Genomic DNA, 15,691 nt, shown 5'->3' with positions numbered 1-15,691 from the left:
ATCATGGTCAGAGAAGGTGCTGTGCTGGGACCCAGGTGATAACTTGATAACTTCAGTCCTGGGCCAGGGTGATAACGTTGCTGGTTACAACGACCTAGATGGAAATCTTGTCTTGCTAAGTAAAGACACAGTTAATATATGGAGTATCTATACATTACAACAATGGAGGGTGAGTTTATGATCTATATGGGAAAGGAAGATGATCTTGTAGCTCAGGAGACAACACTGGATGTTTTATTAGCAGTTTTTCATAGTCAATAGCACATAGATGAGAAACTCTTTGTAGTTGAAAGCTACCTGTTGCTTTAGATAAGAACTCCCAGCTAAAATGGTTAAACTTTCTGTGGAGCCCTCAGCTTTGTTTATTCTGTTGTCCCATCCAGGCTTTTTCCTCTAATAAATCTGTGGGTTCCTGCATTTTATTTGTTGAGTCTTGTCAATTAGTGAGTTCTTTTGCTTTATCTCTGAGTCTCTGTTATGTGGTGAATGTGCTGACTTTCCTAGCTTGAGTAAATTTTGGCTCTAGCTTTAACAAGGGGGATCTACATAAAACTAACCTTAAACTAACTTAGTCTACATATACTTCTAATGCTAATTTGGTTTATACTAACTTAATCTATATGTTAATTTTGGCTTAAAAACAGACAGGTGGGGGAGTCTTAAACTTCCTGATCCTCCTGTCAGTTTTAGGGAACCACATTCCTACAAGATCACTAATTGGCCTTATTGCAATGGTTGGGGGTGATGTTTTACCCTTGCAGGGTACCGTAATAACAGTAAAACTCACGGCAGAGAAATTGAATACCGGCCAGTTCAAGGACACAAAGGAGAACTCCTAAATTGGGCCTTGCCTCAGTTTCGTCCCAGTCCAGGCCTTGCTTTAGAATGGGAGGCAGCATCCTTACCAGCTTGTGTTGCCTGCATGGCCCTGTCAGTGCTGGAAATAGTTTGCATCTGTAGAGGCTTGCTTTGTGCCTGATGATGTGGTCAATCTTTGAAAAGATTCCATGTGAGGGTGATTAAAACGTGTATCTTGTGGTTTTTGGATGAAAAGTTCTATAGATACCTGCTAAGTCCATTTAATTTATGGTATCATTCAGGTTCTTTATCTCTTTATCTATTTTTTGTCTAGATAGTCTCTCCCAAAGTGATAGTGCAGTGCTGAAGTCTCCAACAATTAGTGTATTGCAGTCTATCTCACCTTTTAGATCTAACAGTCTTTCCTTCACATATTTGGGTGCTCCTGTGTTAGGCATATAGATATTTATAAGAGTTATATCTTCTTGATCTATTGATACTTTTACTACAGTATAGTGCCCTTCTTTGTCTCTTGGAACAGTTTTTGTTTTAAAGCCTATTTTGTCAGAAGTTAGTGTCATGATTCCAGCTCTTTTTTGATTCCCTTTTGCATGGAGTATGTTTTTTCATCCCTTCCATTTTAGTCTATGTATGTCTTTATCGAAGTGATGGGTTCTTGTAGGCAACAGACAGAGGGTTTATGTATTTATTTATTTATTTTATCAGTTCTACCAGTCTTTGTCTCTTGACTGTAAAATTTAATCCATTAACATTCAATGTTATTATCTATATTTCTGGACGTGTCCCTACAGTTTGGCCATTGTCTTGGCTGTCTTCTATTTTCTTGTATCTGGCTGTTCATTCTCTAGTTTTACTGGAACAGAAATAACATTGTATTATAGTCACTTTTAGATACCTTTTTGGAGAATGTTTCTGCCACTGGGAACAAGTTTGCTTCCTTTTTTTGTGGACTGCTGTGTGTTGAAGTCTCTCTTCTGCTGTGGTTAGCAATGTGGTTCCCACTGGATGAGTCTTTTATTCAGGAGTCTGAAGAGTAGTTTCTTCTTTTTTGCAGGTAGTTCAGTAAAAGGGAGAGTCACAGGTAGCCTCACAATACTAGAGTATTTAAAAATTATGATTTTAGACCTGCCTAGTCCCATTGGGTGGTGGAGGATGAAGAGAAGATGATGATATAAGAGTGAAGAAAAAAAGCATGAAAGAGAAAAAGGAAAAAGTTACATGCCATGTGATTTCACCAGAAGGCTGCAGATTGAACTGGGCTCTGCTGGAGAGCTGGGGTTGCCCTATGGGGTAAGGAGAAGTATGAAATTAGCAAAATAAAGAAAAGGGAATAAAAAGAAGCCTACCTTCCTGGCAGGGAGAAGAAGAGCTCTGAGGTTGGGAGAACTAGGCAGGGGCTAGAGCTTGAGTGGGGTCTCTGGCCAGTGAAAGGCCCTGCCACAGTTTTCCAGACTGGCCAGGAGGCTGCAGATGAAACTGGGCTCTCCTGGATAACTGGGGGCTGCCCTGCCTGGCAGGGAGAGAGGGTCTGAGGTCAGGAGTTCTAGGCTGAGTCCAGAGCCATAGGTGGGGCTTGGGCCCATGAAAGGTCCTCCCTCAGTTTCCCTGTCTGGCCAAGGGAGTGCAGACGGAAGTGGGGGCTTTTCTGAAGATCTAAACATAAGACCTCAAACTATAAAACTGCTCCTGGAAAACACTGAGAAAACTTTGGGAGACATTGGGGTAGAAAAAGTCTTCTTAAATAAGACCCCAAAGCACAGTTGATAATCCCCAAAGTAGACAAGTGGGATTACATCAGACTAAGAAGTTTCTGCATGGCAAAGACAGTAATTACTGTATCTAATTAGTGTGTCTAATTACAACAGCCCTCAGAATGGGAAAATATTTTTGTAAATTATGCATCAGATAAGGGACTGATAACCAGAACACACAAGGAATTCAAGCAGTTGTATCAAAAAAAGATAAACAACCCTATCAAAAGATGGGAGAATGAGTTGAAAAAACCATTTTCAATGGGATACCACCAAACCCAGTCAAGATTAAGATTAAAAAAAAAAAAAGAAAAAAAGAGCTGGTGGGGGTGTGGTGAAAGTAAAACCGAACTGTGACCCTCTAAAAGGAGTAAACCTTCAGTTTCTTTATCATTTTATTTTTTTAGAAGAAAGTGCAAGTTCCCAAAATAAAAAACTGATTATAACTAAAGGTATCTATCCAGATTGACTGACAAAAGAGGTCCATTTAAATATAGATATTACATTCAAGTCTCTTGACCCTGACTACACCCACTCCCTCCCTGAGATCATTATTTAAATGTATACCCTAGCTTACAATAAACCACACGTTCCAGTAGTAATAGATGACATTTATCTAAAAACTGTCTGTCACTTTAATGCACTAAAAAAAGCTTGTAACTTCCCTCTTTGTCAAAGAAATCAGTTTCTTAACTGTAGGAAATAAGAGGTAGATGTTTTGCATAACACATATCTTAAGATGTTTTGTAGGACAATGGTCATTGGCCACATCACTTCAGGCTGAAATACACCAAAGACCTGAGTTCCCCCCTCCCAGAAGAGAACAATAATCATCTAAGGCCTCAGGGATCAAGAATGCAGAAGAGGGAACCAGAAGTTAGCGTAATGGCTATGTCGCTGGACTCCCACGTAGTCGACCACGGTTCGTGTCCCGGACCCGGTGGCTTAAAACTCACGCCAGGCACGTGTGCGTGCGTGCCCAAGATCCCGAGAGGAGAATGGAGGAGAAGGGATTGTGGCGTGACCATGCCCCCTGGGGGGTGATTTCTCGCTTTCTGTCTCTGTCTCTCTCTGTCTGTCTGGTGAGCGCACGCGCCCTACAGTGAAAATCTCTCAAAAAAAATTAAAAAAAAAAAGAATGCAGAAGAGATGATTACACCCTCTTAAACCAATCACTAATCTACTCATCTGCCTAAAACCTCTACCCCTAATTTTGCCCTTAAAAACGCTTGTGGGGAACATCTCGGGAGACCAGGTTTTTTCAGCATGAGCTGCTCACTCTCCTTGCTTTCTTCACTACAATAAAGCTGTACTTTCCTTCATCTCACCATGTGCCTATAGTTTAGTTTTATACCGTGTGGGCAAGCGACCCTAATTTGAGTTTGGTTACAAAAGGGTAACTCTCTTACACTGCTGGTGGGAATGTAAAATGGTCCAGCCACTGTGGAGATCAATTTAGAGATTCCTCAAACATCTACAAATAGAACTACCATATCATCCAGCAATCCCACTCCTTGGTATCTACCTAAAGGACAGAAGAATTCATTGAAAAAGTGTTTGCTCATCGATGTTTACTGCAGCACCATTCACAAACGCTAAGACATGGAACCAACCCAAATTCCCATGAACAGATGAATGGATTGGAAAACTGGCACATATACTCTATGCAATACTATTTAGCCATCAAAAACAAGACCCTGGCTTTCACAGAAAGTGGAAGAATATTGAAGATTTACTGCTGAGTGAAGCAAGCCAAGCTATGAAGGAGGGACATTGTATGTCTCCAGTCCACACTCTATGACAGAAACTGATTGACTAAAGGATATAGAAACAGACTAAATGGATGAGAATACCAGATATTATGTGTAGAGTAGAGTCTGAGGAAGGACGTTCAGAAGAAAAATAGGCAAAGCATTAATGGGACAAAGAAATGTGGTATTATTTGCTGAAGATAAATTTTATAGTTTTACCAACTGGACTAGGGAGAAATGTTTACATGTTGAAATATTCACTCTGTAAGCTAAATGATGTGATTGAAAATATACAATAAAATGAAATTAAAAATAATAAATAAAATAAGCAAAAATCTGGGACATTATTAAGTAATTTTTATAATAAAAACATTTTAAAAGGCTTAATTTTAACTTAATTTCATTTTTTTGCAATTAGTTTTTTTCCTTTTATCCATTTCCGTTTTGTTCATTCTTTATTGTTTTTACTTTTCTTCCTATTTGAGTTTTTTACTTTCTTTTTCTTTTCCCTTAGATTCTCATTTTTCTGCTTGGCCCTTACCTAGTGCCTAGAGAGGTCTAGGTGCTTAAAAGTTTAAGATCTCAATACTGTGAGACTCAGAAAATTGTTTTCCCCTCACTGAACTCTTTGCACATGAGAAACTCCTCTTGATAAATCTGATCTCAAAACTCCTGTGGTCACCACATCAGTAGACAGTCTAAAGGAGAATATAGTACAGAATTATTTCACAGTAAATGGAAACACATGAGCTCAGAGTAACAGAATCCTTCTTGGTATTGATTCTATTTGGGGTTCTTTGTATTTCTTGGGTCTGAATATTGTGCTCCTGTAGAATTAGATCATTTTCTTCCAGGATTTCATGGGATGGATTATCAAGGCCTTTATTAGTTTCTTCACCTTCTAGGATGTCAATTATTCAGATGTTTGAGCATTTCATGGTATCTAGTATTTCTCATATATTATCCTCAGGAGATTTTGATTTCCTGTTTTACAGCCATCATATCTAAAAGTTTCATTTTATTCTTTTTTATGCTGTCCAATTCTTCTTTCATATCATGAAAGGACTTCCTCATCTCTTGGTGTTTAATGTCTCTTTTCTTTTGAATTCAATGTTATTTTGGCCAAAACCACATACAAAAACATGATACTAAAACTGACAAGAGAAAACACGGGGTCAATTCCAAAGCTTAATCCATCAGGCTAACACTGTACCTCTCATCAAATACAATGCAAGCAAGGAAAGAATGGAGAAATATATTCAAAGTGTCAAATATAGAACAATTTCAACCAAGAATACTATACCTGGCAAGATTATTCTTCATATGGGTAAAAAGATAAAAACATTCTCAGATAAAGAAATCTGAAAGAATTGACCAACTCTAAACTTCACGACATTCTGAAAGAAGTACTATATCAAGAGAACTAAAGATGGACAGACAAAATAAGAGAGGAGAGAGAGAGAATGAATATGGGCAACTTAATGGTAGGGACAACTCAGGAAATAATAATAATGTTGAATGTTAATAGATTAAATTCTTCCATCAAGAGATACAGACTGGCTGAATAGATAAAGAAGGAGGAATCCTCCATCTGCTTCTTATAAGAAACCGATTTCATGAATACAAATATTAAAAGTGAAGAGCTGGGAAAAGGTATTCTATGCAAATGGAAACTGAAAAGAAGCAGAAGTCATTATACTAATTTCAGACAACATACACTTTAAGAGAAAAACTGTCAGAGACAAAGAAAGGCATTATATAATAGTTATAGGGCTAATTTATCAAGAAGATTTAACACTTATAAATATCTATGCACCAAATTCTGGAGCTCCCAAATATAAAAAGGAAAGACTGTGAGAGCTAAAAAGAGAGACAGTAATGCACAATTGTTGGAGATATCAACATCATCTCCTTTAGACAGATAATTGAGACAAAATATAAGCAAAGAAATACAGGACCTAAACGATACCATAAATCATATGGAATTCACAGACATCTACAGGACTTGCTACCATCAAACCACAAATTATACATTTTCTCAAACACATATGGTACCTTTTGGAAGACTGACCACCTGAAAGGGCCCCAAACCAGTCTTTATAGATTCAAGGGTATAAAAACTATATCCAGCATCATCTCCAACTATGATAGAATTAAACTTAATACTCATTTCAGAAAAAAACCTTTAAGTATATACAAATACCTGGAAACTAACCTACTTCTGAGTGACTTCATGACTACTGAAGAGATAAAGAAGGAATTAGAACAATTCATGGATATAAATGATAATGAGTACATGAGTTCCATAATTTTTGGGACACTTCAAAAGCACGTGTAAGCAATTAATGCATGTAAGAAAAAGATGGAAAGGTGGAAAAAAGGACAACTCTACATCCTGCCTCAGGGAATTAAATAAACAGCAATAAAAAAATGCAAAAAAATGACAGAAGAAATAAATAATAAAGATTCAAGCAGAAATAAATGAAATAGAAAATAAACAAACTATACAGAAAATAAATGAATGCAAAAGCTGATTATTTAAAAAGATAAACAAGATTGACATACCACTAACTAAGCTAATTAAGAAGAGAGTACAGAAACAAATAAATCAAATTCACAATGAAATAGGCAATATTACAACAGACATAATAGAAATACAAAACATCATTACAAGATAGCATGAGCAACTCAAGCCAACAAACAAGAAAACCTGGATGAGGTGGACAAATTCTGGATATATACAATCTACCAAGATTAACTCAGGAAACAGAGAAAGGGTGAATAAACCTGTTAGAAGCAATGATAATGTATCAGTAGTAAATAACCTCCCAACAATAAAAGTCCTGGTCCTTCACTGGTCCTCCATTCTACTTAGACTATTTCTAGAGATCCAAAAAAAAGAGAAACCCTTCCAAATTAATTCTAAGAAGCCTCCATCACCATCATTTACAAAACAAATTAGGGTACAATGAAAGAGAAAATGTAGACCTATATCTTTGATGTATATAGATTGAAAATTTTTCAACAAGATAATTGCAAACCATATCCAACAGAATATAAAAAGGATCATTCAATACGACCAGGTTGGCATTATTCCAGGCATGCAAGGATGAGTCAACCTACGCAAAGCCAAAAATGCAATACATCATATCAACAGAAAGATAAAAAACACATGATCATTTCAATCAATGCAGAGAAAGCATTTGACAAAATACAACATTATTTAATAATTGAGACGCTCACTAAATTTGACCTAGAACAATTATTTCTCAGCATAATAAAAGAATCTATGTAAAACTTACAGCTAACATTAAACTGAATGGGGAAAAGCTAGCCTTTCCAGTAAAAACTGGTATCGGACAAGGGTGCCCACTCTCTCCATTCCTATTCAATATAGTACTGGAAGTCCTAGCCACTGCAATCAGATAAGAGAATGAAACAAAAAGCATTCCAATAGGGAAAGTAAAGAGTCAATATTATGTCTTTTTGCAGATGGCAAGATTGTATACATAGAAGGCCCAATAGTATCCATAAAAAAATTTTTTTTGAAATAATGTATTCAGGAAAGTAGCAGGACACAAAATTAACATAGAAAATTTTATAACATTTCTATAAACAAACAACAAGCAGAAAGAGGCTGAACTGAAGAAAATAATATCATTTAACATAGCCACAAGAAGTATAAGATACCTTGGAATAAAATTAACCAAGGAAGTCACAGATCTATAAGGAAAACCATGAAAATCTTAAAAGAAATAAAAAATGACACAATGAAGTGGAATGACATCCCATGTTCCAGGACTGGGAGAACTAATATAGTCAAAATTGCAATTCTACCCAAATTAATCTATATATTTAATGAAATCCCTATAAAATTATAAAAGACATTCTTTGCAGATCTAAAAAAGACAATCATAGACTTTGTCTGGAACCATAAAAGACCCAGTATTGCCAAAGCAATCCTATGAAAAAAGAGTGGACTGGGTGGCATCTCAGTTCCTGACCCCAAATATATTACAAAGCTGTGGTAGTCAAAACAGCATAGTATTAGCACAAAAACAGACATGAGGTTCAATGGAACAGAAAAGAAATAAACTTCAAAACATACAGCCAACTGAACTTTTTTTTTATTTTTTAGGTAGCTTAAATTTTTAAAAATTTATTTATTTTTATTTTTTATATATATTCAATCACATTGTTTAGCTTACAAAGTGAACATTTCAATATGTGAACATTTCTCCCCAGTCCAGTTGATCAAAATATTTTCAACTGATAACACCACACCTCACCATCCTGTCAATGCTCTGCCTCCTCACACACTCCATGAAAAATACTCAACAACCCTCATCGCAAGGGAAACCCAGATCAAAACAACAATGAGATACCACCTAACCCCACGCAGAATGTCTAAGATTAAAAAATGATAAGTGTGGCCGGGGGTGTGGTGAAAGGGAAACTCTTTTACACTGCTGGTGGGAATGTAAATTGGTCCAGCCACTGTGGAGAACAATTTGGAGATTCCTCGAAAATCTACAAATAGAACTATCCAGCAATCCCGCTACTCGGTATATACCCAAAGGACAGAATTCTTCTTCATTGGAAAAGTGCTTGCACAGCCAGCTGAATTTTGACAAAACATACCAGTCAATCCAGTAAGAAAAGGAAAACATCTTTAGCAAATAGTGTTGCAAAAACAGGGTATTCACCTGCAGAAGGATTACTCTAAACCCCTATCTGTCACCATTATTTCACTTTTTTGAGTCATTTTCTATTTATTTTTAAAGATTTTTTTTTACAGTTTTCTTTTCTTTTTTCTTTTTTTTTTTGTCATGTCTTTGACTTTCTTAGTTAGATTTATCTCTAAGGATCTTATACATTAATTCCTTTCTTCAGCTCTACTTCATTCAACTTGTTGTTCATATATAGAAATTCTATAGATTTTTGAATGTTGTTTTTGTATCCTGCCACTTATTATGTCTAGAATTTTTTTTTCATGAAAACCTTTGGATCTTCTAAGTATACAAATCATGTCATTTCTGAATAAAGATATTTTCAACTCTTCTTTGCCTATTTGAATGACTTTTATATTGTTCTCTTTTCCGATTGCATTAGCTAAGACTTCCAGCACTATATTAAAAAGCAGTGGAGAAAGTGAGCAGTCTTGCTAGTACCAGTTTTTAGTGGAAAAGTCTTTAGGTTTTCCACATTCAGTTTAATGTTAGCTGTAGGTGTTTCATAGATGGCTTTTATTGTGTTGAGAAATGACCCTTCTATACCAATGTTACTGAGGATCTTAATCACGAAAGGATGTTGTATTTTTATCAAATACTTTCTCTGCATCAATTGAAATGCTCATATAGTTTCACATTGTTTTTTTTTTTTTTTTTTTTTTTTTGAGAGAGGTTTTTACAATAGGGTGAATGCGCTCACTGGAAACACAGAGCAAAACAGAGAGACAGAAAGTGAGAAATCAACCCCTAGGGGTGAGGGTCATGCCACAATCCTTTCTCCTCCATTCTCCTCTTGGGATCTTGGGCACACATGCACATCCGCCTGGCATGACTTTAAGCCACCGGGTTCAGGATGCAAACTGCTACCAACTACATGGGAGTTCAGAGACATAGGCATTACGTTAACTGCTGGTCCCAAAATGCTCATATGGTTTTAACCTTTCTTTCTCTTAATATGATGTATTATGTTTATGGTCTTGTGTATGTTGAACCACTATGCATTTCTGGAATAAAGCCTACCTGTTCGTCATGAATAATCTTTTTTATATGTCGTTGGTCATGATTTGCAACTATCTTGTTGAGAATTTTTGCATCTATATTCATCAATGATATTGGTCTCTAGTTTTCCTTTTTTTGTCAACTCTTTATCTGTTTGGGGAATGAGGATGATGGAGACTTAATAAGATGAGTTTGGAGGGTTTCCTTCCATTTGAATCTTTAGAAATAATTTGAGTAAGTTAGAGATTAACTCTTCCTTAAAAGTTTTGTAGAATTCAGAAATGAAGCCATCTGGACTGGGGCTTTTCTTTGTTGGGAGATTATTCATTACTGATTCAATCTCCTGGCTTGTTATGGATTTATTCAGGTTTTCTCTTTTCTATTCAAGTCCTCCTGATCCAATCTCATATTCATCTAGGAATTTGTATATCTCTTCTAAGTTCTCTCGTTTGCTGGTATATAGCTGCTCATAGTATTCTCTAATAATACATTGCCTTTCTACTATGTCTGCTGTAATGTTGCCTGTTTCATCATGCATTTGATTTATCTTGTTTCTTTCATTCTTTTTCTTTATCAGTCTAGTGAATAGTTTGTACATCTTGTTGGTCTTCTCAAAAAACCAGCTTTTTTTTCTCATTTATTTTCTGAATGGTTTGTTTATGTTCTATTTCATTTATTTCTGCTTGAAACTATATTATGTCTTATCACCTGGCATTTTTTTCCAATTCCTTGAAGCATGATTTTAGTTATCTATTTTCCACCTTTCTATCTTTTACTTATGTGCATAATTGCTATGAATTTTCCTCTTATGGCTGCTTTTGCCATGTCCCATAAATTATGGAAACTTGTGTACTCATTATCATTTGTTTCCATAATTTTTTGATTTCAGACTTAATTTCTTCAGTAGTGACGAAGTCACTCATAAGAAGGTTGCTCAGGTTCCATGTGTTTGTGTATTTTGAGCGTGTTTCTTGAAATTAATCTTGAGTTTAATTCCATCACGGTCAGAGAAGATGCTGGATATAGTTTCAATGCCTTTGAATCTGTAAATTCTTGATTTGTGTCCTAACATATGGTCAATCTTTCAAAAAGTTACATGCTGGGCTGAGAAAAATGTATATTTTGCGGACTTAGTGTGGAAAGTTCTATAGATATCAAGCCCATTTGATTTATAGTATCATTTAGGTACTGTATCTCTCTATTTTTGCCTAGAAGATCTGTCTAAAGGAGATAATTGGGTGTTGAGATCCCCAACAATGATAGTATTTCTCCCTATCTCTCCTTTTAGCTCCAGCAGTATTTCCTTCATGTATTTATTTGTCCCTCAGTTGGGTGCATAGATATTTATAAGTATTATGCCTTCTTGATGAATTACCCCATTTACTATTATATAATGCCCTTCTTTTTCTTTTCTTACAGTCTTTGTCTTGAAGCCTATTTTGTCTGAAATCAATATTGTAACTCTATCCATTTTTTATTTCCATTTGCATGGAATGTCTTTTTCCAGCTCTTAACTTTTAGTCTATGCACGTATGCATGGCTTTATTCATAAGGTGCATTTCTTGTAGGCAACACCTAGAGGGTTTCTGTTTTTTTGTTTTGTTTTGTTTTTGTTTTTCCATTCTGAAGTCTGTGTAACTTATTTGGAGAATTTAACCCATTGACATTCAATGTTACTATCGATATTTCTGGACCTGTTCCTATCATTAAGTGAGCTATTTTCCTGGTTGCTTTTTGTTCTCTTATAATTGTCCTTCTGGTGTAGCATTGCCTACAGAATCTCTTGAAGAGCTGGACTAAAGTTGGTAATTTTCCTCAGATCTTGTTAATCTGATTATGTCTTTTTCCTGTATGAAAGATAATATTGCTGGGTATAGTGTTCTTGTTTGAAACTGTTTTTCATTCAACACTTTGAGTATATTTTCCCATTCTTTCCTTGCCTGCATTGTTTCTGCCAAGAGGTCTGATGTTAGCCTGATGGGGTGACCTTTGTAAATAACTTGGTTATTCCTTCTTGCCCATTTTAATAGCTTTTCTTTTTCTGTTGATTTTGCCAGTCTGGCTATGACATGCCTTGGAAAGGATCTTCTTGGGTTGATTCTACTCAGTGTCCTGTGTATTTCTTCAGTCTGGATATTTGAATGCCTTTACAGTTTTAAAAAGTTTTCTTCCAGGATTTCATGGAATAAATGATCAATGCCCTTATTATTTTCTTCCTCTGTTGGGATACCAATTATCCGTATGCTAGGGCTCTTGCTGGTACCCAGTATTTCTCGTATATTATCCTCATTTTTCTTGGTTGTTTTCTTAATCTTCTTGATACTTTTTTCTAGGTAAGATGCTTTGTCTTCTACATTTGAGATTTGATCATATGCCTGATCTAGTATACTTTTCCTGTATCTCATTCTTCCACCCTAGAAGTTCCATATGGTTCTTTTTTAAGGTGTCTATTTCTTCTTTCAAATCATGAAAGGACTTCCTCATCCCCTGCAGCTCATTGTGCCTTTTCTCTTCCATCTCAGTTGGTTTGGTCACTACAAATATTATGAATTCCTTTTCTGACATGTCCAGGATATCCATTTTATTGAAGGTGGGTGATGTGAACTTGACTGGAGAGGCATTTTCTTGGTTGCTTATATTTCTTGAGCCTCTGCAATTGTTCCTAGTCATCTGGTGATCTATACATTCCTTTCTAACTTACTCAAAGTATCTCTGAGTGTTAAAAGTTGTGCAGGATTAGAAAATTAGCAGTGTATCTTCTGGTCTGCCTACCTGTTTCTCACCAGTACCATGCACTGCTGTCACTGGTCCTGGGTGACCCAAAGTCCTGCTTGTTTCTAAGGAGTAGTGAGCCTCCAACTGACCTAACAAGCTTCATGTCAGGAGCAAAGAAAAATATCGCATGTCACCATGCCCACCGTGCACTATTCAAATACTGTAATTCTGAGAGTTTAAAGGCAAGTGGGGAAGGGGTGGAGGGTGAGCAATGGTTCCCAGCCATTAAGGCCTGTAGTCACAGGAAACCTTGAGTCTGGCAATTCTCCTGGCTTGAACATCTCCAGGTGGGGTGGGTAGGGACACAAGTTTGTCTTAAAGTCCCAAGAAACAAACCTGAAGTCCAGAGATGAGCTGGGATGGGAATAAGCGATGGGTCCTGGCTGTTAGAGCCTGCATCCACAGGCAGTCTGGCGTCCAGAAATGCCACTGGGTTGAACCCATCTCCAAATGGGGTGGGGATGGCGTGCAAGTTTATCTTAAAGTCCCAAGAAACAAACCAGAAATCCAGAGATAAGTAGGAGCCCTCAAGCACTTTCAAATGCAACTACCATATGATTCAGTAATTCTTCTCCTGGGTATCTGCTGGAGATCTGCTCCAGCTGGGGTGGGTTGAAGCTCATACACAGGAAGGCGACACACGCAAGAAGGAATCAGACTGAGACCTCAATGCTCTTTAGCATGTTCTCAGCTGACTACAGTCAGAGAAAGCTCAAGACTGCAGCCTCAGTGGCTATTAAACATATGTATTTATTGAGGGATGTCTTACAGGAGTAGGAGGGGTGAGGGTGAGATAAAATATTTACTCTAAGAAATGAAATATTCAAAGTACAGGAACAATAATCAGAAAACATGATGTCTGTCTTGTTTGATTAGGGTATAATCAGTCACAGTTCTCAGGATGAGGGAGTCCATTTTGTCTGGTGCATTTTCTTCTTAGATCTTGATTACTTGGAAGGGTCTTTTAAAGAAGGGGCTTGCAGGAAGTTTGATAACTTCAGTCCCAGGCCAGCTTGATAACTTCAATCCCAGGCCAGGGTGGCAGCTTTGCTGGTTACAAAAGCCTAGATAGAAATCTTGTCTTGTTAAGACACAGTTTATATATACTAAAGTGGAATATCTATATTACAACTAAGGGGGTAAGCCTATTGTCCATTTGGGGAAGGAATGTGGTCTTGTAAGCAGCTTAATGACTGACCTAAAGGTTATTGTGTACTTGGGACCCTCTACGAGCTGTTCTATATAATAGCTGTGGCTTGGGGAATGGCAAACTTTCCTTTTCCTGAGATTGAAGGTGGCTTATGGTCTTTATATGGTCTTTATTTGGGGTATCAGTGCTTCACAGATGAGTCCTTGAGCCACCCCACCACCCAGCTACTGAGGTCATTTCACCAATTTAGTAGCTTTCCATTAACTCAAACTTTTCTAATGCTATCTATGTAATCCCCACTAGGAGAGGTGAATGCAGCATTTTTTATTGATGTTTTCCAGACAGGTGGGGTGAGTCTCAGGAAATATTTCCCGTTTGCCGCCTCATTAGGGATCCACATTCCTTCAGGATTATTGCAAGTGTTATAGTAAGGCTGGGGGTGTTATTTTGCCCTTAGAGGGTACCATCAGCAAAGCTCATGGCAGAGAAATTGGGCACAAACAAGCACAGCAACATAGTAGAAAACTACAGCTCATAACTGTCAGCCTTGCTGGCAGTTCTTCCCAGCCCAGCCTTGATTAGACATGAGAGGCAGCTCCCCATGTTCTGCCTGTGTTGACTGTATGACTTCGACCAGGTATATACCCAAAGGACAGGAGAATGCTCACTCAGAAAAGCGCTTGCACATCTATGTTTATTGCGACATTATTCACAATTGCTTAGACATGGAACCAATCCAAATGTCCACAAACATATGAATGGGTTGAAAAACTGTGACACATATACTCCATAAAATAGTATTCAACCATAAACAAGTCCCTGGCATTGGATAGAAAGTGGAATAAAATGGGAGATTTATTGCTGAGTGAAGCAAGTAAGGCTATGAAACAGAGACATTGTATGTCTCCACTTAACACATACTGTCTGCACTCTATGGTAGAGAATGAAAGATTGGAGGACATAAAAGCATTGAACATTTTTATGGACACTGAGAACAGTGTAAAGAGAGTGGGATAGGGAAGAGTGTAGAAAAGGATATTTGGGGAAAATAATAGAGTGGTAAGACATTTGTGGGACTCAGATATGGTTTATCACCTGTTGATGATAATGTGTGGAGTATTCTCAACTAGGCTGGCCTGAGATGTATCTCATGCTGGGTAAAGTTTCTTTACAATCTAAATGACATATAGCAGTTGTATGTATAAATAATATCATAATATTAATAATAATAATAAAATGCATGGATTATGTAAATAATGATAATAAATAATAATTTAAAAGTTTTTAAAGGATAGGGCATCTATGGCCAACTGTATATTTTAAGACCAAACATTCTTAAAAATCAGTTCTCTAGAGAACAAATTTAGTTAGAACTGTAAAATACCTTCTATGAAATTTACTATATATGTTTTGTATTGCTTGGTGTCTGAACTACTGTCATGTTACCACCAAGTATTTCTGTATTACATGTGAGGAAATAAGGACAGAGAGATAAACTTACTCTTTCAAGACATCTTAATCAATCAGTGGCAAAACTAAGACCCAAAATCTGGTTTTCAAACCTTTCAATCTGCCATTAGTGTGAAAAGCAATTTTAAAAATGACAATATCTTACTTTCTTTTTACACTTTATGAAAAAATTCATACGTGATCTGGTTCTGCCAGCCTTCTTTCAGTGATAATTTGGTTACTTGTGAATTGATATAGTAGGGAATC

Source organism: Tupaia chinensis, unplaced genomic scaffold, assembly GCF_000334495.1.
Source record: "Tupaia chinensis unplaced genomic scaffold, TupChi_1.0 Scaffold140684_1, whole genome shotgun sequence".
Taxonomy (NCBI): domain Eukaryota; kingdom Metazoa; phylum Chordata; class Mammalia; order Scandentia; family Tupaiidae; genus Tupaia; species Tupaia belangeri.
Note: the sequence above shows the minus strand (reverse complement) of the source record.